The sequence below is a fragment of the Pleurodeles waltl genome, chromosome 6 (genome assembly GCF_031143425.1).
Source record: "Pleurodeles waltl isolate 20211129_DDA chromosome 6, aPleWal1.hap1.20221129, whole genome shotgun sequence".
Classification (NCBI taxonomy): Eukaryota; Metazoa; Chordata; class Amphibia; order Caudata; family Salamandridae; genus Pleurodeles; species Pleurodeles waltl.
In genome coordinates, this window is record NC_090445.1 from 1688789583 (window position 1) to 1688812488 (window position 22906).

Sequence of the window (22906 nt, forward strand, 5' to 3'; positions counted from 1 at the left end):
TAGGGTGGGGTAGATTTGGATGGGGTGAGATGGACCGAACAAGGATCGGGTGCGTGGATTGGAGAGAGTGGGGTGGATTGTAGTGAATGGGGTGGATTGGGGTGGGGTGGGTTGGTTTGGGGGTGGGCAGACTAGGGAGGGGCAGGGGAGACAGGGGCAAGGTGGTCTGGATGGATTGCAGTGCAGTGTACCTCACTGGGATTCAACAGGTTGGGGTACAGTGGGGTGGATTGGGGTAGAGAGGGTGGATTGGAGTGAGGTGGAGTGAACTGAAATGGGGTGGAGTGGGTTGGACTGGAGGAGCTGGATTTGACTAACGTTGGGGGGTTGGGGTGGGGTGGACTGGAGTAGAGTGGGGTGGATCAGAGTGAGGTGGACTGGATTGAGTGAGGTGGACTGGATTTAGTGGGGTGGATTAGGGTGTGGTTAATAAGGGTGGGATGGAGTTGTGTGTATGATTAATTGGATTTGTTTGGACTGGATGGGTTGGAATGGACTGGTTTGAGTATGGTGGATTGGATGCATTGGGGTGCATTGGATTGGGGCAGGGGTGGATTAGAGGGGGTGGACTGGAGTGGTGTGGATTGGAGTGGGGTGGACTGGATTTGAGTGGGGTGAATTGGATTGAAGTGGGGTGGCTTGGATTGGTGTGGGATGGATTCGACTGGTGTGGGGTGTATTAACAGGAGAGATTGACTGGATTGTAGTGGGTTAGATTTAGGTGGTTTGAGTGGGGTTGATTGGACTGGAGTAAGGTGGATTAATGTGGACTAGAGTGGAGTGGGTCAAAGGGGATTGTATTGGAGTGGGATGGATTGGGTTAGTGTGGGTGGACTGGACTGGTGAGAGGTGGACTGTGTAGCAGTGGACTTGATCAGAATGGGTGGATTGAGTTGGACTGGAGTAGGGTGGGATGGAATGGAATAGATCGTACAGGAGTGGGGTGGACTGGAGTGGGATATATTGCACTGCACTGGGGTGGACTGGAGTAGACTGTGTGGGGGTGGATTGGATGGGTTGGGGTGGATTTGACTGACCATGGTAGATTGGACTGGGGTGGATTGGATGGGTTGGGGTGGATTGGATTAGGGTGGTGTGGATTCGACTGCAGTGGGATGCATTGGACTGGAGTGGGGTGGATTCGACTGAGTGGAGAGAACTCGACTGGAGTGGAGAGAACTCAAATGGAGTGGAGAGATATGAAGTGGGGTGGATTGGATTAGAATGCTGTGGGATTGATTGGTGTGGTGTGGGATGGATTGGAGAGGGGTGGACTGGGTTGTAGTGGGTTTGATTAGGTGGTTTGGACTGGGGTGGAATAATGTGTACTGGATTGGGGTGGATCAAAGTAAACTGTATTGGACTAGGATGGACTGGGTTGGTGTTGGTGGATTGGATAGGAGTGAGTTGTATTGGGAAGCAGTGGGCCAGATTTGAGTGGGGTGGATTGGAGTGGGAGGACTGAGTTGGACTGGAGTGGGGTGTTTTGGACTGGAGTGGGGTGGGATGGACTGGAGTGCAGTGGATTGGACTGGAGTGGGTGGATTGGACTGGAGTGGGATGGATTTGACTGGAGTATACTGGGTGAAATGGATTGGATTGGGGTGAGGAGTTCTGGAATGGAGTGGGGTGAGATTGGTCGGGGTGGGTTGGACTGGTGTAAAGTGGATTAGATTGGTGTGGGGTGGACTGGTTTGGAGTTGGGTGAACTGAGGTGGAGTAGGATGGATTGGATTTGAGTGGGGCGAACTGGAGTGGGGCAGATCATTATGGATCGGAGTGGGTAGTCTGGGACTGGTGGAGGCAGGGTGGAAGGGGGAGACTGAAGTGGAGCAGATTGAAATGGATTTAAGTAGGGTGAATTAGAGCAGGCAGATTGTTTTGGATTTGAGTGGGGCAGACTGAAGTGGGCCAGATTCTATTAGGGTGGATTGGATGGAAGGGGGTGGACTGGATGGTAGTGGGGTGGGGTGGATTGCATGGGGGTGGATGGGAGTGGAGCAGAGTTGGGTGAATTGGGATGGAGTAGGGTAGAATGGATTGGAATGGAGTAGGCATATTGTTTTGGATTGGAGTGAGGCGGACTGGAGTGGGGCAGACTGTTTTGGATCGGAGTGGGGCAGACTGGAATGGGCCAAACTAGAGTGGAGCAGATTAGATTGGGATGGGTTTGGTTTGGTTGGGAGGAGTGAGTTGGACTGTATTGGATTGAACTAGATTGGGTGAGTGGTTTGTGTTGAAGTGGGGTGGATTAGTGTGAGTTGGATTGGTGTGGGGTGAGGTCGAGAGGATTGTAGTGAAGATGATTGGAGTGGTGTAAAATGGGGAGTACTGCATATTTATGTGTAAAGCATCATTTCAGAAATTACTCATAATAAAGAAACACTGTTGCTTTGCAATATTTAGGACAAGATAGTCATCATCTTATGAGAATAGCAACAACAAGCAAAAACTAAAGAAAACACGAGTGCAAAGAAAGCAAAGAGAACTTGGCAAAATATAAAAAAGCTAGCTCTGTAAAATAAAACTCTGCAAATTTGTTTGTCTTTCTGTGCACATTTTTGCCTGTCACAAGCCTTTTGTTGGCAGGGCACTAGAATTTACAAAGAACAAAATAGCCCCTCAATCACGTCGGGTGCAGCGGAAGGCACTGATTAAGTTGAATCAATCAGTGCTTGGTCTGTGCACCACAGACAGGAACGGAAATGATGATATGCCTGCAGTGACTAGTTACGAGGCTGTAAAGAAGAGTGCCAAGCAAGCCAACAAATGGTAAGCTACAGGTGGGCTCCAAGTCCTTTACTGTATACAACAGAGTCTCGCAAACGAGATGCATGCACTAGCGCATGCACTCAGTCTCGACCCTAAAAACAGTCAAACCCATCAGGCATTAAAATAGGCACTACACAGCCACTATTTCAGGAGCCAATGAAGAAAAATAACTTTTTGCTTCTACTGCTTTTTTTAACCCCAAGATAATGGCGAGTGCCCTCTAAGCAGTGCTTGATGCCAGCCGGTGGTTTGCGGTGCTTTGCACCTGCACCTAAAAGTCATCACCAGCACTTATGACAGCTGCCACATATTGGCGCTGTTTGTATAATTTAGAGATAAACAGAACAACAATTTATTAATTCAATATACATTAATAACAACTCACACCTACCGTCCAAGCCAATTGTACAGCTTTGGCGGCCTTGTACAGTCTGAACTGTCACACTTGTTGGCGTGTGATGGTTAGTAGTTGTTTACCTACTGTCAATGGCAGTACTGGCTTTAGTTGGTGGTACATGCTGCGGTTGCCATGAACCAGGGGCCCAGGCACTTAATTTGTAAAAAAAAAAATAATAATTAAGGACTGCCTCTAAGCAGCTTGCTGGCCAGCACAAGATTCCTTTATTTAGAGGACAATAACAACAAGTACAAGTGGAAAAGCCAATGAAACGCTTGAAAACAGAAAATACGACCTGGTGCATCGATAAAGCAAAACGTAGACTGTAAAAAAAAAAAAGAAAAAAAAAAAAAAGAAAAATAAACTGGTTGCCATGAAAGGCTGAAAAGGCTGAAAGCGAATGCATCAAACTGGTTGCGTTTGGAGTTCTACTATCTTCTGGTACATAGGATGTCAAATGTATTTACTCAGTGATTTTTACTCAACAGAAATAGATGGCTCCTACAAACTGGATTAAAAGCCTACAATTATTGGGTCGGCAACCACTGGCTCCCTTACCTTCAACTAACAATCTAAGTTCCACCCCAAAAAAATCTGCTTAAGAGGGTGACAGGAATGAGGTCATGTACTCAATTTAAAGGTCTAAAATCATTATGTGGAGTATAGAGGCGTATAAATTAAAGTTGTTTAATGTCATATACCGTGGTGGACTGTCAGCATTTGTACAGCTGTACATTTATAGAACCCGACCTTCACTGGTAAATGATAGGCTCGCCCGGACTTATTATTCCAGTGGATGTATGTGGTATGGAGTGGAATTATGTGGGTTGGATTGGAATTGTTAGTTGTGGAATTGTGCAAGGTGGAACTGTGTGGTGTGAAGTGGAATCATGTGGCATGGTGTGCAGTCGAATTATATGAATAGTAATTATGTGCCACTGAGTGTACTGGAATTATGTGGAGTGGTATTGTGTGTCATGGGATGTAATTATGTGGAATGGTGTTCTGTTCTGTGTTGTGCAGTGGAGTGGTATGTAGTGGAGTTTAATTTTGTGGCATGATATGGAACTCTGTGGTCTGGATTGGATGTAGGCGGTGTGTTGTGTAATTGTGTTGTTGAGTTGAATCATGTGGTTTGTTGTTGAATTATGTGGTGTGTCTGTGTGAGTTCAGAGTGACGGTTTGTGGGGAGCGAGATGAGTGTAAGGTGAGAGTTGTGCTGAGAGAGAGCATGGAGATAGGTTTGTCTCTGTGAGTGCAGGTGAATGCAGGAGGAGAGGAGAACCTGTCTGAATGCCGGAGGAAAAGTGGGACTGTGTGAATGCATGGTGAGAGGTGTGCCTGGGTGAGTGCACGGTGAGCAGTGTGCAGGGTGAGAGGTGAGCCTATGTGCCTGCAGGGAGAGAGGTGAGCCCAGACTCAATATGGTGCTTAGGGTAAATAAGCTCACCTCAATTAAGGAGGCGGGAAAAGAAGAGATGTACGGAGACATTGGTATACAAACATAAACATGAAAACATGCAACAGGCACTCAAATTCAAAATGACAACTAGGTACTTATGAAAACACAAGGAGTCTCCCATAAACAAAACATGAAACTGCTCTGCAACTAAAAACACAGAACAAGCCAGAAACATACGAATGACAAGTAAAGGTAATCCAGAAGCTGTGCGTCCCAACACTGTATAGCACTCCGTTAAATTCATTAAATTAATTGTCAATTAAATTCTGTTTTTGATTAGCAGATAATGGAGTGGTATTAAAGCTGAAATAACATGATCAAATCCTGAATAGGGCACCTCCAAGGGTGCCCAAAAGATACATTATAACGCGTGTGTCATGTGGTAAGAGAGCATTAAAGTGAACCACATGCTGCAGGTTCATAGAGTGCTAACTAGTGCCCAAGAACTCGTTCTCACACTCAGGCAATGCAAGAAGTCTGAAGAAAACATCCATCGACTGAGCGTTGTTGGGCTTCACCAAAGGCAATAAAAGATGAATGACCCATCTCCCCCATCTCATGAGCTCTCCCGCCGAGCCTTTGATGCTATACCTGCCCAGACAGACCAACCCTTCCCACCCCCCCCCCCATCTGAACACATCTAGCTCCGAGGCCATGGGCCTCACTTGCTCCAGCTTAGCCAGGCCCAGTTTCACCTGCTGCTGCAGAGGCCCGAACCCCGTGGGCTTGTTGCTGCCTTCCACGGCCTCCAGCAGCCACCAGGCCCATCACAGCAGCTTGGCCAGCTTTGGTGGGTGGGTGGGGGAGGGAGGGGTAAACGGGGGTTAAAAGGTGGAAGGAGGCGGCGAAAACGTGTTGATTTGGACTAGCACAGTATTGATAAACTGTCACTCTAAGAATGCCATATTGGGATGCGCCATCTTGGTGAAGGGCTCGCTGCTGCAGCAAGACAAAACAAGCAATGGCAAACGAAACAATACGGCCCTGTCATGACGCTGATGATGTCCTAATGCATGACGTGCATCCGCCATCTTAAATTGGGGCAATATTCTTTAAAAAAAAAAGTGACAGTAGCGATTTTCTCTGGACATCGGCAGCGTGTACCTAGAAATCAATTTAAATAGTTGTGGTCACGATTCTCTTTGCATGGCGGTGGGTGGGCGCCGACAGGCACCCTCGGGAAACAGCTTCTAACAAATGCCCTTGATCTTTGAATGCACAGCAAATGTAGCAAGAGAAGAACAGGATTTACAATCCTGTTTACAGAAAGGGACCTGGAGGACTGGAAACATCCAATGCTCTGGTGAAATGCTCTTAGAGAAAAGGAAAAGTAGTCTCTAAACAGATGCTACAGTGCGGCAAGTGGAAGGGTACAAGTAATGGGGTACTGCTCTGTGGGAGCACGCTACTGAAGAAATAGTGAGACAGAGCAAGGACTGACCACTAGAAAGCATGGATCTTATTTTTAAAGGACACTGAAACAAATGAAAAAGCAGAGAGAGCCCACAAAGAAGTATATACTGAAGTATGCAAGAGGTCTCGAATGCTGAACCTTAATAAAATGAGCAGCCACCACTTCTGGCAAGTCTTATACTTGGAACCTCACCCGGAGCTGTATGGGACAAGTGCAGATGGCTCACCTGAGAGTTAGGATAAATTCTACCTGCCAGGTATTTAGGTTCAGAGTAGAAAAAAAACCCTGTGAGTCAGAACGTGTGTTTAACACAGGTCCTGGCTTTGCTTGCACAGAATCTGCAGGATAATATCTTGTTTTTGCTCGTGCAAAACTGCCACATGAATTCTGCAATGCATTACTCAGCTAGAAGGTTTACGATCCACTGGTGCACCACTTATTGTCAGCAGTAGAAGGTATAAACTTTCCTTGCATAACAACCTTTCCCAGATACGCAGGTCCCACACTAAGCGCCCCAACTGGGAGTTCCGAGTGTGCGGTGTCCCCACCAGTTCCACAGAGAAGTTTTGATTTTAGCTTATGTAAGCTTGCCTCAATTACTGAGGAGTGAGAAAAGATGCTTTAATGCTGGGGGTATAATGCTTGAAAGAGAAAATATGAAAGACTATGGAGTCTAGAGCAAGTATGTAGGTGATATTACACAACTCAGCAACTAGGCTGCAACAGAGTGTTCGGGAAATAAACTTTATTTATTCTAACAACACTCATTATTGCTGGGTTACATTTCATCATGATGTTGATCCGAATACTCAATATACATTAGACTAACACATCATAAACACTAATTATCATTAAATATAAACTATTTGTGTACTAATTGAAAGGGTCTAGGGGATGGACCATCATCTAAGCCCTGCAAGAGATTCTCTGGCAGATCTCTTGCATTCCTAACATCCCCACCCTTTTACCACTCCAGCCCTAAAGAGGTGTTGAAAGTGCCTATATGTTGCCCTTTTCCCAGCAACGACCAAGGCTGCATATTTGCCTCTGGGGGACTCAGAATGCGTAGCTGGATGTATCTAGGTGAAAAGGAGGGTTTCATGATATCACTCCATTCCCGCAGTGCAATTACAAATACCAGACTGGTGTTAAGGTGGAGGTGCTGGGAAGACAAACGATGCCCAAATTTAGAAGACTATTTTGCGGAATGGAAGGTGAAGATACCAGATGGCCCCGTATGAGTCTATCTAATGGACCACTAAAAGGGGCACTAATGCCCTTCGCTCTGCCTTGTTTTCCGGCTCAAAAAGGTAAAGAGGGATTATTCCGTGTTATTCCCTTTCACTTATTTTCTCAAGTCGGTGAAAGCATCACCTTTGTTGATGAGCAGCAACATTTGGGCAACAAGCATTGCCGAAGCCAATAGGTCTCTCCTATACAAGAGCTACTGGCTTTGGCAATTTGTTTTTGCCATGTTGAACATCCGTGAGGCTGCTGTGCAGCACAGCTAAAAGTTAGTGACGTGGAGTGTTGTAGAGTGGAGTGGAGTGGAGCAGTAGAGTGGACTGGAGTGTCGTAGAGTTTAGTGGAGGTGAGCAGAGTTCAATGGTTCAATGGCAGAGAGTGCTGTGGCACGGGGTGGAATGAGTTTGCATGGATTGAGGTAGTGGGGTGGGGTGGGCTGGAGTACAGTGGGGTGGACTGGATTGGAGTAGAGTAGGGTGGGGTCGATTGCATGGAGTGGGGTAGATTGAAATAGGGGAGGTAGATTGGGTGGAGTGATTAGATTGGATTGGGGTGGGTGCATGGATTGAACTGAAGTGATGGGATTAGGGTGGGGTGAACTGGACTGGTGTGGTTTTGAGTGGGGAGGACTGCAGTGGGGTCGATTAGACTGTTAGACTGCAGTGGTGCATATTGGAGTGGGCTGGAGTTGCTGGACTGAACTGGAGTGGGGTGGATTGGAACGGAGCGGGCTGGATTAGAACGGAGCGGGGTGAATTGGAACAGAGCGGGGTGAATTGGAACAGAGCGGGGTGAATTGGAACAGAGTGGGGTGAATTGGAACAGAGTGGGGTGAATTGGAACAGAGTGGGGTGAATTGGAACAGAGTGGGGTGAATTGGAACAGAGTGGGGTGAATTGGAACAGAGTGGGGTGAATTGGAACAGAGTGGGGTGAATTGGAACAGAGTGGGGTGAATTGGAACAGAGTGGGGTGAATTGGAACAGAGTGGGGTGAATTGGAACAGAGTGGGGTGAATTGGAACAGAGTGGGGTGAATTGGAACAGAGTGGGGTGAATTGGAACAGAGTGGGGTGAATTGGAACAGAGTGGGGTGAATTGGAACAGAGTGGGGTGGTGTGAATTGGATTGAGTAGAGCAAGGTGGACAGGACTAGTGTGGAGTGAGTGGATTGGAGAGGGGTTGACTGGAATTAATTGGGGTGGTGTGGAGTGGGGTGGAATGGTGTGGGTTGGATTGGGGTGGGGTGGATTGCATTGAAGTGGGGTAGGTTGGAGTGGGTTGGATTGCACTGAGGTGGGGGTGGATTGGAGTGGGGTGAATTGGACTGGAGTAAGGTGAGTCTGACTACAGTCATGTGCGTTGGACTAGAGTGGGGTAGACTGGAGTGGAATTGAGTGGAGTGGAACGATGTGGGTGGAGTGGATTGAGGAGGGTGGAATGGAATAAGGGGTGGACTGTATAAGGGTGGGGTGTATTGAACAGAGTTGATTAAAGCGGGTGTGTTGGACTAGAGTTGGGTGGGGTTGGGTGGATTGGGGTGTGGGGAGTGAGTGTGTGGACTGGAGCGGGGTGGGTAGGTGTATTGGAGAGGAATGGAATGGATTTTTTGTGGTGTAGTGTGGTGGACTGGATCGGAGGATGGTGGCCTGTACTGGACTAGACTGGGTTGGACTGGAGTGGAGTGGGAAGGACTGTGGTGGGGTGAACTGGATTGGAGTGGGTGGACTGGACTGCTCTGGGGTGGATTTGATTGGCTTTGGTTGGGGTGGGTTGGATAAAGGTGGTTTGGTGTGTGGTGGGTTGGGGTGTACTGAAGTGGGGTAGGTTAAGGTGAATTTGATTTGAGTGGGATGGACTGAACTGTGGTGGTGTGGATTTGACTGGGGTGGTATGGGGTAGAGTGAGTGGGGTGGATTTCAGTTGAGTGTATTGGAGTGAGATGGGTTAGATTTTAAGTGGGGTGGGTTGGACTGAAGTGGGTTGGATTGTGGTGGATTAGAGTGGGGTAGATTGGATTGAGTGGGGCAGATTGTTATGAATTGCGGCATACTGGAGAGGGGCAGATTGTTTTGGTTTGCAGTAGGGTAGATTTTTTTTTTACTGGAGTGGGGAAGATTGTTTTGGATTACAGTGGGGCAGATTGTTTTGGACTGGAGTGGGGAAGGCTGTTTTGGATTGCGGTGGGGCAGGTTGTTTTGAAGTATAGTGTGGCATATTGCTTTGGAGTGTAGTGAGGCCGATATATTGAGTGGGGCACATGGTTTGGATTGAGTGGGACATACTGGCGTGGGGAATATTGTTTTGGATTGTAGTAAGGCAGATTTTTTGTAAAGGAATGAGGCAGATTGTTTTAGACTGAAGTGGGGCAGATTGTTTTCAAATGGAGTAGGGCAAATTGTTTTGGATTGGAGAGGAAAAGATTGGAGTGGGACAGATTGTTTTGGCTTGCAGTGGGACAGACTGGAGTGGGGCAGGTCAGAGTGGGGTAGACTAGATTGGAGTAGGGCAGATTGGAATGGGACAGGTTGGTTTGGAATGGAGTAGGGCAGATTGTTTTGGATTGGGGCAAATAGTCATTGGAGTGGGGCAGGTTGGAGTCGGGCAGATTGTTTTGGATTGTTTTTTAATTGAGTGGGCAAGATTGCTTTCGATTGCTGTACTAAATGGAGCAGATTGGTTTGGAATGAAGTGGGGCAAACTGGCAGGGGTGGGTTGGGAGGATTGGGGTGTGATGGGATGAGGTGGATTGGAGTGTGGCGGATTGGCATGGCAAGGGCGCGAGTTATAGTTACTTAAAAGAACTCTAACTATAACTGCTGAATTTCTATGGTTTTGTACAAGTAAATTCAGAACCTGACTAGAACGTCCCTGGAGCTGTTTGGTTTTTTCACTGACTATGTAATATACACACTGACATTTTTAGTATCTAATTTCAAATACCATCACATTTTCAAACCGATTTAAAATTCTCAGTTTTACACTTTTCTTTTCTATGTTTATGTATACCTTACTGATCTGCTAACATTATTTAATTTTCTAAATAGTGGCAGGCCACGGGTTAAGAACCGTGGAGGTAAGATTTATTTCCATTTTGACTGAGATGTGTTCAATCTTGCAAGTGAGGTGATGCATTTGAGATACATGTACACGAGACATGATTCAGATGATTCCAGGACATGTGATTTCTACAAAGATAATTACTAGACATGTCTGCTGCTGGTAGTCAATTGTCTATGTTTGGGAATGTGGCTGTGATCATTACATTTCCAATGTGGTCTGCTAACCTTGCCCATGGTGCTGAATATTAAATTCAGAGTGCTTTAACAAATCTCAGAGTAGAGTAAGCTTAGTGGAAGGGGAAAAAGTAGTTTCTCCGCATCGAGAAGTAGTTGCCCTAATTTATGGTGATCACAATTCCACTGCTTGCTTAATAGCTGCACTTCACATTACATGAATAGCATTTCTATCCTAATGACAATGCAGCCTGTGGAAAGAAACAGCCAGCGCAGATTTGAGCAGGTATGTTGAAAAAGGCTTTATGATTTTACTTTCAATAATCTCCTTCTTCCACTGTCAATCCCCTCTCATATCCCCAAAAGTGCAATATGGTCACCATCTAAACACAGCAGGAGCTGCCCGCAGCTATCCCAGAATATGACATTTAAGTGCATTCACTGCAAGAGCCGTGCAGCACACCATGTGGTCCACACGTATGATTTCGACCAGCAACGTGAACTCTGAAGCGGTGTGTGATATTTGTGTTTTGACCACTGACTCCAAGTTGCACTTAGCCTAGCAGCTCACTGTCACATTAGTGACCCCCAACTTCATTTTTCCTATTGACTTTATTCTAGCATTAGCCACCGCCACGTTAAAAGCTGCAAGTATTTTTCCAAGTTATACAATGTGCTCATGTTTTTATTCTGCGTGTTTGTGTGTTCTGGCTCACCAAGGGCTTAGGTTGATAAGAATGTACTAGGACGGCAGGGAACACTTTTGTTTTGATAAAGGGCACCTTGGGATTTTGGCCAATTCCGGACGTGTTCTTTTCAAAGCTGACCTAAAGTAACAGCATTTTTTTAATAATAAACTTATGTAGTGAGAGGGATTTCTAGAATTCTCCTCTCTTGTTTTTTCAAAGTATAAGAGGCTGAGACCAGATAAACTAGGGAGTGACTCAGATCTCGGACATGCTCAGGACGCTGATGTGTGTCATCCTTCCTGTGACAATAATTGATCTCTCTCTCTCTCTCCACGATTGAGTCTGGGATCTGGCGATCTGATGCGGATTCGGAGGGAGATGCAGCAGATTTGCCCTTGCCTCATGGTGATGCATTTTTTAATTCATTATTTGCTTTGAATTGTAATATAGATACATATATTTGCAGTGTATATTGCAGTGGAGAATCATTTGTACGTTTTCATTTCATTGCTGTGACCATTTTTAAACGTGTACTTTCAGCATGCGAATCATCCTTTACGAACCTTGCGAAGTGAATTAATAAATGTCTTCTTTAGACTAAGAAGCGCATTGCAGAGATTTTTGTCAGTGCATGAGTGTTTCAGCTCGGTCATTAGTGAGGCACAACACAGTGACACAGTAAGGAGGAAAGTTACCAGTGCCACCTCGTCATAAGGTGTCCATGGTGTGATGATACTTGGAAGCACCACAGAAATGAGCCTTTCACTCGTCACCCATGAGCCCAGAGACTGAGGATGCCAACAAACAGCAAAATGATGTGCTACCCGATACAAATCATATCGGCCACATATTCAGTATATCTAGGGGTGCCCTCAAATGAGTTAACGTGTGACCATTAGCTTTTGGGTCCTGATTATCTACTGAGAAGGAGCAGAAAAGCAGTGTCCACAGTAGATCCACCATGGAGACTAAATCAACCAAGCGCTGCTCACAGGCTCACCACCGCTCCATGTTGCTAACTGCTTGGGTGCAGCACCTGGTATGGAGAACATGGATTCATGTCATGACATAATCAGTTACTTTTAGGGGACATTTCGCTGAAAATCTTGAGTTATTTTACGTGTCCATTCTGTAGAATTTCTGAGTGGATGTTTATAAATGACCTGCAAGGCTACAAAGCCCACCTGAAGAGCGGCAATCTTGGTGCCTGCCTCTCTGGTGGGCCTGAACTTATCTTAATTGTGCACCACTCGGAACTCAGTGAATGCTTCTTGGAAGCAGGGATAGGACATAGTCAAGCTGAAATAATTCAGCTGTTTAGGTGTGAGTGCCTGTGAGGTTGGGAATGCAGGGCACTGCCACGGAGTACCACTGGTTCTACCTGCTGCATAGAGATCAGTGGCTGGAGCCCACCGTCTGTTGTCAAAACTCAATTCTGGTAAAAAAAAAAAAAAAGCATTTTGTGTCTTTCACACTTAGTTCTCGAATGCGGATTTAACCTGCACAACGAGAGCCAAGGGCAACACTCTGAAGATGAGAGCATGGGGGCAGAACTGGCTCCGCAGCACATTCCTATAAATCTCATTTGGAGGAGGGGCTGCGCTCACCTGCAAGCTGCAGGAACCTCTTTAAATACACAGCAGCCAGAGGCTTCGAAAAGGTCTGAAACTCCCAATCAAAAATTACTGCTGCCCCATCAATGTGTCATATAAATGCTGGCACGTTAATTGTGTATTTAGAAGATTCTTAATGGTTTGTTAATTTGCCTCCCACACTATGACTGTACTTGAAATGATTTAATGAATGCTGAGGGAGTTAACAACATGTAACAGCAGATGTGAGACTGCTCCCTTGCCACACTGTACCCCGACTCCAAGCCTTTACCCGGCAGTGTGCCAAAGCGGGCGGCGGCACAGGCTGGCGCACGGGTTATCAGCGGCTGCGTCCTTGCTTCCCCGAGACACCCCGAGTTTAAATGCCAAAGCTGACACTCTCTCACCGACCCCATGCACCTACCATTCCCAGGACAACTTTCGCTTTAGAATTGCAATGAATAACAGGGCTGTAGTGCTGTGGTCTGTATTATGAAAACACAGGCATATCTTATAGCCCACCAGCGCTGGATCACCATAGCTCCCCTACAAACCACTACCTAGGGATGGGTGAGAAAGTGCTTTTCTCGATGCCTCGTGTCGACATAAATCCTCCTCCACAAAACAAGGAGATAGTAGAATTGTGCGACTTTCAGTCAAGTGCCAGGGGTCAATCTCAGGTCCTCGGGTTCTGCAATCTTGAGCCCATCCAGGCGAGCACAGCTCCTCCGTGCTGTAGATGGGATTAACGTTGTAATATCGTGTCAGGACCTTTACGCAGCTTGACTAAATCCTAAAAAGTTTATGATAAACACATCCTTGTTGAGAAAAAAGACAGAAAGAACTGGATTACACAGAGTATATTCCACGTTGTCAGTTCCTTTTAAGTATACTAGTTTTCTGCACCTATGATAGACACAAAAACAGATCTATTACCAAAAAGCCTGTGCTTAACTACCGTCACTTCCTTCAGAGACGCACATGTCCCAATGCACGGGATTCCCACCCACAGGTGCACAGACTGTCCCATCCAAACAACCATGCAGTTGATCTTCTGCAACAGCAAGCCATCCAGCTCTCAGTCTTACCACAAACACTTTTTACAGATGTAAGTGCTTGATTCAAAGTTGTTTTTTTGTTTACAGAGGAAGTGCTGGTTTCGGAGAAGAACTCACTGTAAAAACAGAAGTAATCGAGCAATTGTTGAAAGAGGCTCAGCTGCAGCGCTCGTTTGACCAAGTCACCCACCAGCCAGTTTTCAATGGATAACTTTGGGGTACTTCCACTAGTGTGGTAAACATCCTAGTACAGCAGATACTCATGCCAACACCCCTCCCACACATGGAAAGAGGAAGGGATGAAACTAACTACAGAGACAGTCAGGACTCGCTTAAGCTTACCTACTGAGCAAATAAAGACTATCGAAACAACTCTATCTGAAACATCTTCTGTTTAATTGATGTACCCAACATTAGTGTGAACTGGACACATTCTGGCCTTAACTTGCTTGCTCAGACAACAAAAGCACCTTTCAAAATACGTTGTAAAAAAGCCGACCCAACAAGTCTGACAAACCACTGCTGGAGTGTGACTTGTCGACCATCAAATTATTGTTCCCCACACCTCATATCTACTGTTACTACAACTCAATGGCTTGCGGTTTTTCAAGAACCGAAATAGAGTACGTAGCCCACAAGTTCTCACTGCCTCTGAAATTGTACTTATATCCCCACCAGGACAAAAACTGACATCTACACACAGCTTCTACCTAGAATATCTCCACTGTTTACTCATTACATATTTACAGAACATTACTGAGTGACAGAATGAATAACATTAATATTGACAAATTTGCATCATAATAGTCTAACTTCACTCTTGAGCATGCAGTAATTTAGGAAACAAACACAAATGTCCACGTAAATAGTGATCTGATCCTGTAAAAAGCCTTATGCAATCTCTTCATATCTAAATATATTCAAGCAAGAATCAAACATTCTACATACAATTCTTAAACTGACCAAATCCAGTTGTGGAACTCTTCCTGTAGCCGGATATGGCAGCAATAATGAGTACAGCAACAGTTACACCCAGCAGCCGACTTAAGCATACATAGTACGTAGAGAACTGAAGAACACCTAATGAACTCCGGCTGACCCGGAACTGAAAACCCACGAGCTATGGCTCAAAGAGGAAATTCTGCTCTAAATCAAATATCAATGAAAATGTGAATATTTCTTTACCAAATAACATCTACTTCCTTGGCTAGTTTTAACAAATAAGTGTAATGACAACAAAACGCCTTTAAGGAGTTTTAGCAGATTCCCAAACACTGCAGGATGCAATAAATGACCCGCTGGAAACTAACTTAAGTTGTCTTTCCTTCTCACTGCCCTAAAGAACTAAACTGCTGACAACTTCCCTTCAGTTCAAAATAGTCTGGTTAAGAAGAATATCTTTTTGGTGGGTTTTATTATATAGCAGATTCTCTCCCACACACTTCTCTATATATCCAAAAGCAGAATACCTCGAAGTAAGCACATGAAAAAACATCCTAACTTTTGATATTTATAAAACAAAATACACACATCTAGTCGACAAAATCACTGAACATATTTAATTGCATTCCATTAACATGTTCCAACTTATCTTCTTAAACAGGTTGGAAAAAAAAAAACAATGACATTAATACAAATAATTTAGAGCCTCCTCCACACCTGTCAGAGGTACATAAAGGACTATATTTTAAGGTCTTAGTTGAGACATTCAGAGGAGTACATGGAAACCCTCATTAATTTTCAGGTAACAAAGCTCATATACTTCTACCACCACAGAACACGGGCCTGCGTTAAACATTCCTTGACTGCTAAGGCTTGGTAATGACATTTTGTTTTCAATGCAATTCTTTGATTTAATACTAGCTAAGCAGTAGATCTTTTTGGTCAAATCTCAACTTCATAAAATGTCCACAGGAGTGAAAAGAAGGCATGCAGTTAAGATAACATGGTTTCCTGTAAGCAGCCTCCTGTACTACAGTGTTCTAGGTATATCCATCTTCTTTGTTATCTTTTCGGAGTTAAGTTTAGTTATTTCTCACAACAGGGGAGCAGCTACTCCATATTTACCTTTTTATTTTTTACTGTTGTTTTATAGGTTGCCCATATGTCCCTTGAAGTTTCTTGTCACTAGTTGAACAGAGGAAAAATAAAAAGGGGCATTAAGATATATAAAGCAGGGTGAATAACCACACCTTCAGTTTTCTTCTAGATTGAAGTTAGTAAGAAGCCAGCAGCAACACACATATGAGATCCAGAGAGGAGAAAGCACAACCTGCTTTTTGTTACTTAACTGAAGAAAACAGAGAAACATCTGGAACAGTACACTGGTGTCCCCCACTTAAGAAAAAAGGTACTCTGCCACAGACCATTAGATTAAGTATAAACAAGTATTTAAAGGCCACTCTTCTTGAGTCAGAGGGGCAATGAATGCTTTTCAGCAAATAAGTTGCACTTCAGTCAAATTTGTGTGTCTAGAAGTTGGGTTTTTAATTACTTAAAGATACAAGATATACTTCAGTCAAACCTAGATAAACAGAACAGCCACAGCCTAACCTAACAAGGAAAACTGAATTAAAATTGCAACTCGCCTCCTCGAATCCTCACAGTCCGGCCAAGCCTAATCCATCCATATGAATTTCCTTGTTGAGATTCCCTCTTTCTGCATCTTTAGGTTATACCACAAAAATGTATGCAACATGGAATACCTTTAGACTCACTGATGATGCTGTGCTACTCAAAACAGTAACGCCATTAAAACTCTTGAGGTCAGGTCACCCCATCCCCAAAACAACAAATGTAGACTTGTCTGATCCCAACAATTTTCGGCCAATCACTAACACATATGACTCTTGCCAAACTACTTGAGAAAAGCATACACATCCAACTCTGCAATCACATTGAGCAATTTCAGCTCCTTGAACCATACCAATTGGGCTTTGGATCAGGTCACAGCACCGAAACGGCTCTAACAAACATTGTGGAGGACGCCCTGAGACTACTTGACGAGAACGAGCCTTGCTTGCTTATACTTCTTGATCTCTCCTCGACGTTTGATACAGTCAAACATGACAAAATGATTGATCTTCTTGAGAAAAGGATGGGGTTACCTGGTCCAGTTTTTAGATAGTTCACCTCGTTCCTTCATAACAGGATGCAAAAAATCAAAGTAAACTAATCCCTTTCTAACAGTACGCCAGTTCCCACTGGAGTCCCTCAAGGATCTGTACTCGCTCCCACGCTTTTCAGCTTATTCATGGAACCTGTCACCGGAATCCTGAATCACAATTATCACATATATGCTGATGATACTCAATTATACATGAACATTTCCTCAGCCTATGATAGTGAGACTCTTAACTGTGCTCTACTGAAAACTAAACAGTTAACTCGCAATCATCTTATGCTTAACACACTCAAGACAGTATTTCTCTTAATAGCCCCCCACAACTACTCTGCATCTATTCAAGATTGGCCCAAAAAACTAACGGCACTCAACTGCACCCCACATGTTGTTGACTTCACTAGATCATTAGGCATTACGCTGGACAAATACCTGAATAAGCAAAACCACATCAGTGCTACCACCAGAGGAGCCAATCACCAACCCAACCCAACACAGTAGGGAAAATCAAACCGTTTCTACCAGCAAATGAGTTGCAGTTAGCCGTCCAATCCCTAGTTATCTCCTGTATGGATTACGGAGGTGCGACCCTGGCAGGGTTACCCAGAGCTAGTCTAGCTCCTTCAAGTGCTACAATCACACCAGGTCCAATACAACTCAATAGGCGCTCTCTCAAAGCAATGATCCAGCTCAAGATAGCCTGCTGGACACACAAAGCTCTTCATTACAACATTCCCACTTACCTGGCAAAAATACTCAAACTCTCTGGTACGAGTCAGTCCCTAAGCAGTTCTAACGCTCTACTGTTAAAACCGCACAAATTTAAAAACAAAACAAAAAAGAGAACTTATAAATGATCCTTTTCCGGTCTTGCCATGAGAACATGGAATGCTCTTCCTACAGAAACCAGATCTGACCAGTCAACCTCGTCATAAAAAAAGAAGTAAAATGGCTGCTCCTGAATAAATACTTTGAACCAGTCATGAAGCCACTCAAAACTGAATATTTTGTGTATACAGCCCTAGACTCCTTTAACTATGTAATTTTGTAACTTTATTTCTACTATGCTTCTTGTTTTTCTTTTACTCATTGTGTATACTGTCTTTATACGTACAGGATTTACTATTTGCTTCTATACTTATGTACGTATCACCTCTCCGATACCCAGACGAGTCTTGTTTGCCCTATATAAAACTTCACAAATAAATAAATAATAAAATAACCTGAATCATAGTAACATGCTGATTGCTATAATGCATCCCAATGTGGCAGGTAAGGTAATATTTTTCCATCAGTAAAATGGCTGAGGAGAGAGAAGAAAAATGCAGATGGAGAGAGCGAGAGATAGAAGAGTCAAGTTTGAAACCCAAGTTTTGCATCACTTCCACAAGCTATGGACAAAATCCCAGCTTAACAGCCACACAATCAATTCATTAGGTCCCGCACTGCATCCTAACACCATCACCACAGTTCACCTTTGGCCAGTGGCCTCCCATCTAGTCCCCGGCTTCTACCTTTATTTCCATAATCTGGTAGACTACTACCTTCAAATCATCATCCAAACAGACGATCTGGGTATTAGCAGAGTGCCTTAAAAGAGTAACTTATGTGTTTTGAACGAACTAGAGAAAGTCCAGTAGAGCTTTTTTTTTTTCTTTAAAACTTAACACTCAGAAATGTTTTTATTTTGCCTATTGACAGGTTACATGGCTCCTTAACACTGTTCATCGCCTTTGTGTGGAACTATAAAGAAGCAAAAACCTTTCTATATCACATCAGAACACTCGTCCCTTTAAAATGGTCTTAAAGGCAAAGGATATTTGCAGGCACACAGGCACACACGTACTTGGATAAATAAACACTAGGATCAATGTGATGAGCTAATAAACAAGACAGGTGATAAACTAGTTGTTTTTATTCACCTTAAGTCTTAGAATGATGAGAAATACAATATACTCATGTATGATCTTTGTCATTTATTTATATTTATAGTTTGATTCCTTTTCTCTTTCTTCATGTTTGCCTCAATGTTATAAATTTAATCAATTAGGATTCTGGATTAATTCATTGGTTTTATATTGAATCTGAAGTAATACAAATTAGGCCCTGAAGAAGCAAAAACTCAATGTTGTTAAGTTGTGAGACTTTGTGTGTTCTCATACGTTTCAATTTCTACCTTTGGACCATACCCAAGATAATATAAAGAAAGACTAAAGAAAAAAAACAGCTATGTTCAACTGTTCCTTGTTAACGTAAAAACAAAAATCTCAGCTTTCAATTTAAAATAAGACCTCCATCAGTCTTTTAGGGATAGGAACACTGCCAATTTGAGGTAATTTATTGCTAATAAAATAAGAGATTGAATGCAGGCAATTATTTAAAACTTTGTCTGTCACAATATTTAACCTGCTAAAGTACACTGCGTCTCAAACTAACAACCTGTTGACTATCCAATCCCAAAATGATCCCATGGTTGATACTGCTACAGGTTCACATAGAACAAACTCCAGGATACTGACACCATCAACATTCCAGTGCTTATATTTTTGTGCTTGGTTCAGAGGAGTTCCCCAACAGAGGCATGTGAATCTTTGAGCACCCCAATGACACTCTGGAAGGGGAAACGACCTAGCCATGTGGCCTGTTATAGTTCCAATGTTCCCTGTGGTTGGATACTGTTAGGGTATCATTAAGTTAACATTTTGGGGTAGGTATTGTTATGCCAAGGGGCTGAGGGTGGGAAGGTAAGTGTGGACCCATGAGTTATTGAAATAGCAGGGAGAGGTGCTGTGTATGTGCAGCCCACCTCAATGCTAAGATTCTACTAGAGTCCAGAATGCAGTAAAGAGTATTACTCTTGTTAACACCAGTGTATGTAATTCAGTTTTAGCAGGTAAGGGGGCGTCTGTGTGGCTTTTTATTGGAACGAAAATGCAATACTGACTACCATCATGAGGGACAAGCCATAGATGTGGATGGATTCAGCACTACAGCAGAATTACTTTTGTATGAGCCTCTTCTGGTAGTTTCTTCTCAAGGTCAATCTATAAGTGCGTGTTCCAGTTAGAGTTGCAAATCAAAGAGGTAGCGCTCTATTTATAGACTGCTCACATCTGTCCTACTTTCCTTTGTATCAGCATCTCAGTTTAATTACATTTGTATGTGTGGTTAAGCAGATACAGGAAATGGCCGAGGCACTGGGGGTTTTGTGTCTGTCATCCACTTTTTTTTAAGTGTGAATTGCTTAGATGATGTTTTTGGTGGGAGGAACTATAAAGCTTGTTTTCAATCAATTCAGATGTTTGAGATGTGACGATACACTCTCCCCCCAGAGAGATTACTTTTTAATTATGATGGTAGTCAGGCCATAGAGTGAAATTTGGTGGGCAAACGGCATTATGGAATAATACACATTGTCACGCTGATTTATCTGTTCCAGTTGCAACCCTGTGCGGTCGGTGGGCCGCACCCTTTCGCTACACTATTGGCAATGAGATGAAGCAGCAGGATTGACACTTACAATGCTTGGTACACTCAAGAATCAAAATTCAGAGGTACTTGTACTCCAGTTTTTCTGCTTGTTTCGGAATATCATAAGCAAATGATGCCTTTACCACAACAGGCCAGCTGATTTAATGCTTTACTAGAATTAACTTGCATGATCAAGTTTTGAAGAAAAAGCTAATGTTGAAATGCTATGGTCACCTTAACTTGAAGCACTCATCTCAGAGATGAAATCCACCCATCCTGATAGAAAGGTGAACACAGCAGTAAACACCCTAAAAGGTTTGCCTTACAGAGTAGATTGCTTGAAAACCCAGCTATCTCCAAGTCAAGTACCACTAAGTTGCTGTTTATCAAGGGATGTGGACTTCATATAGCCCAACGCCCAGGGCATATTGTTTGGGATCAAGAACTACATGTTTTCATGTTTATTTTGTCCTTATGACAAGCAGGCCCAACCCCCTGCAGCACAAAACCTTTGGCTGCCAGTTTACAGTATCACATAATGGATCAGGGAAGGGCACTATCTTCAGTTAGAGTAATAATGGGAAGGCTGTTCGAACTTGTATTTATTGTTCATTTATGCAAACCCTTTATTATTAGGGAGAGCTTAGACTGCACTAATGAGATTTGTTTTATTATAAAAACGTGTACAGACATTTGCAGAGTTAAACAATATGAAACAACATATTATGCTCCCAGAATGCTCTCTGATAAGATGCAAATATTTGAAGAAGATCGAAATGAAATCTGATTCTTAGCTTTCAAAATAAAATGCTCACAAAAAATGCTACTAGGAAAAAAGGTTCTGCTAATCTACTGTGAAATTTTATGTACAGTTTCTTTGAAGCATCCTTTAGTAAAATGTGTTGATGCATGCTAAACAAAATCATAATGGAAAATTAGTGTAATCATATTTAACAAGATTATGAGAAACCTCAAAATAAGCATTAGCAAAGCTAAAAGGTCTGACATTGGTCGTCACCCTTTTGGTTTTGCCAGTGCTTGTCTTGTTTTGACATGTTTTTTGTAAAACTTTATTTTAGTGGGAGCTGCTGGGCTTGCACCTTTATAATATATACATTGGCAAAAAGAAAAATTATTTTTTGATCTCAAAAAGCACATATTGCTCTGAGGTCCCTGGCACTGAACAAAAACTTTGCGTGCAGATATGCTCCTTGTGAAAGAGCAGAATGCTGTCAATCACAGTGAAGCCAGCGATAGATAGAAAGAATTTTAATAAAAACAAAAAGTGTTGCTAAACATCAGACCTAACGAGGGGTCCAATTCTTAAAGAAAGTCACAAAAGTGCACCCATGGTATCTGTCCTTATATTTGTGCAGATTTATGACTTTTGTGAATTCACAAGAATTTACAGAAGTTGGCCAGGAAATCGTACTCCTAGAAAACATTTGCGAATTACATTTTAGCATGAGTAAATATGGATGCATAGATTTGCTCCTGCGAATATCTGTTGAGTGTTTACAAGTTCACTTTCCTCCCACCATCTTTGTTCCGAATCCTGGGAGAAGTTTTATTTCTGCCCTTGTCAGAAGTAAATGTCAACCTTTCTCAGTATGGAAAAGGACCAAAGAAGAGCTAAATCCTTAAAACATGCAAGTTTGTAGGTATGCACAGATTCACATGGGTGTTCCATCCTTGGAACTATTGCTCACTGCTACTTTTTTACAGGACGCAGGCTGTTCCATGGACAAGTAGATAATTTGATAAATTCCACACACTGTTATCCTCCTCAAAAAAAGCATACACAAATCATAACATTTCACATTATAAGTGGCCACTGCAAGGCACTGCATATGTAGCCATACATACACCCATGCGCTGTACCATCACTGGGTACATTTCCCTTTGTCACCTCTGATGTCATTGGGGAGAGACAAGAAGAGGAAGGCAGGCAATTGATGATAAGCAAGCAAATAGGTAGGACAAGGAAATCAACCATTGGTAAGCAATGGGCTGACTTAATGCCCACTCTATATATTGATATAGTACACAATAGGCCTCTGACAAAAGGTGAGACCTAAAAATGATGTACATGCTGTACAAAAGACTAACACTAAGAAAGTAGACTGGAGTTTTGCCCTGTATAAAAGATGATTTCAGCTATAAAAAAAAAAAAAAAACAGTGAGCAATGCCTCAAAGCTTATCTCGTAATGTAGTACATACAACCTCATTCTTAAGCAGCAGTATTAGAGGGACCTTAATGCATCTCAAACTACCTTTCACACTGTAGACTAAAACACACGTTGTGGTTCTTAATATGGGTCTGATATGTGGACTAGTAAACTGCATCCATGTTACATGCTAATGCTCATAGAAGGGGAGGCACAGAAGTAATTGTTGGAACACAAAGGCCTCAAGGTTATCAGTGCATGGGCATGAAAGGGGCATACTAG

General features: G+C 43.3%; 1 protein-coding gene across 3 annotated transcripts in view; it reads right to left on the reverse strand.

Annotated features, from left to right (window-relative positions):
* The window catches only part of MAPKAP1 (MAPK associated protein 1), a 541270-nt gene that overhangs the window by 458835 nt on the left and 59529 nt on the right, over window positions 1-22906 (reverse strand). The window lies entirely within an intron of this gene.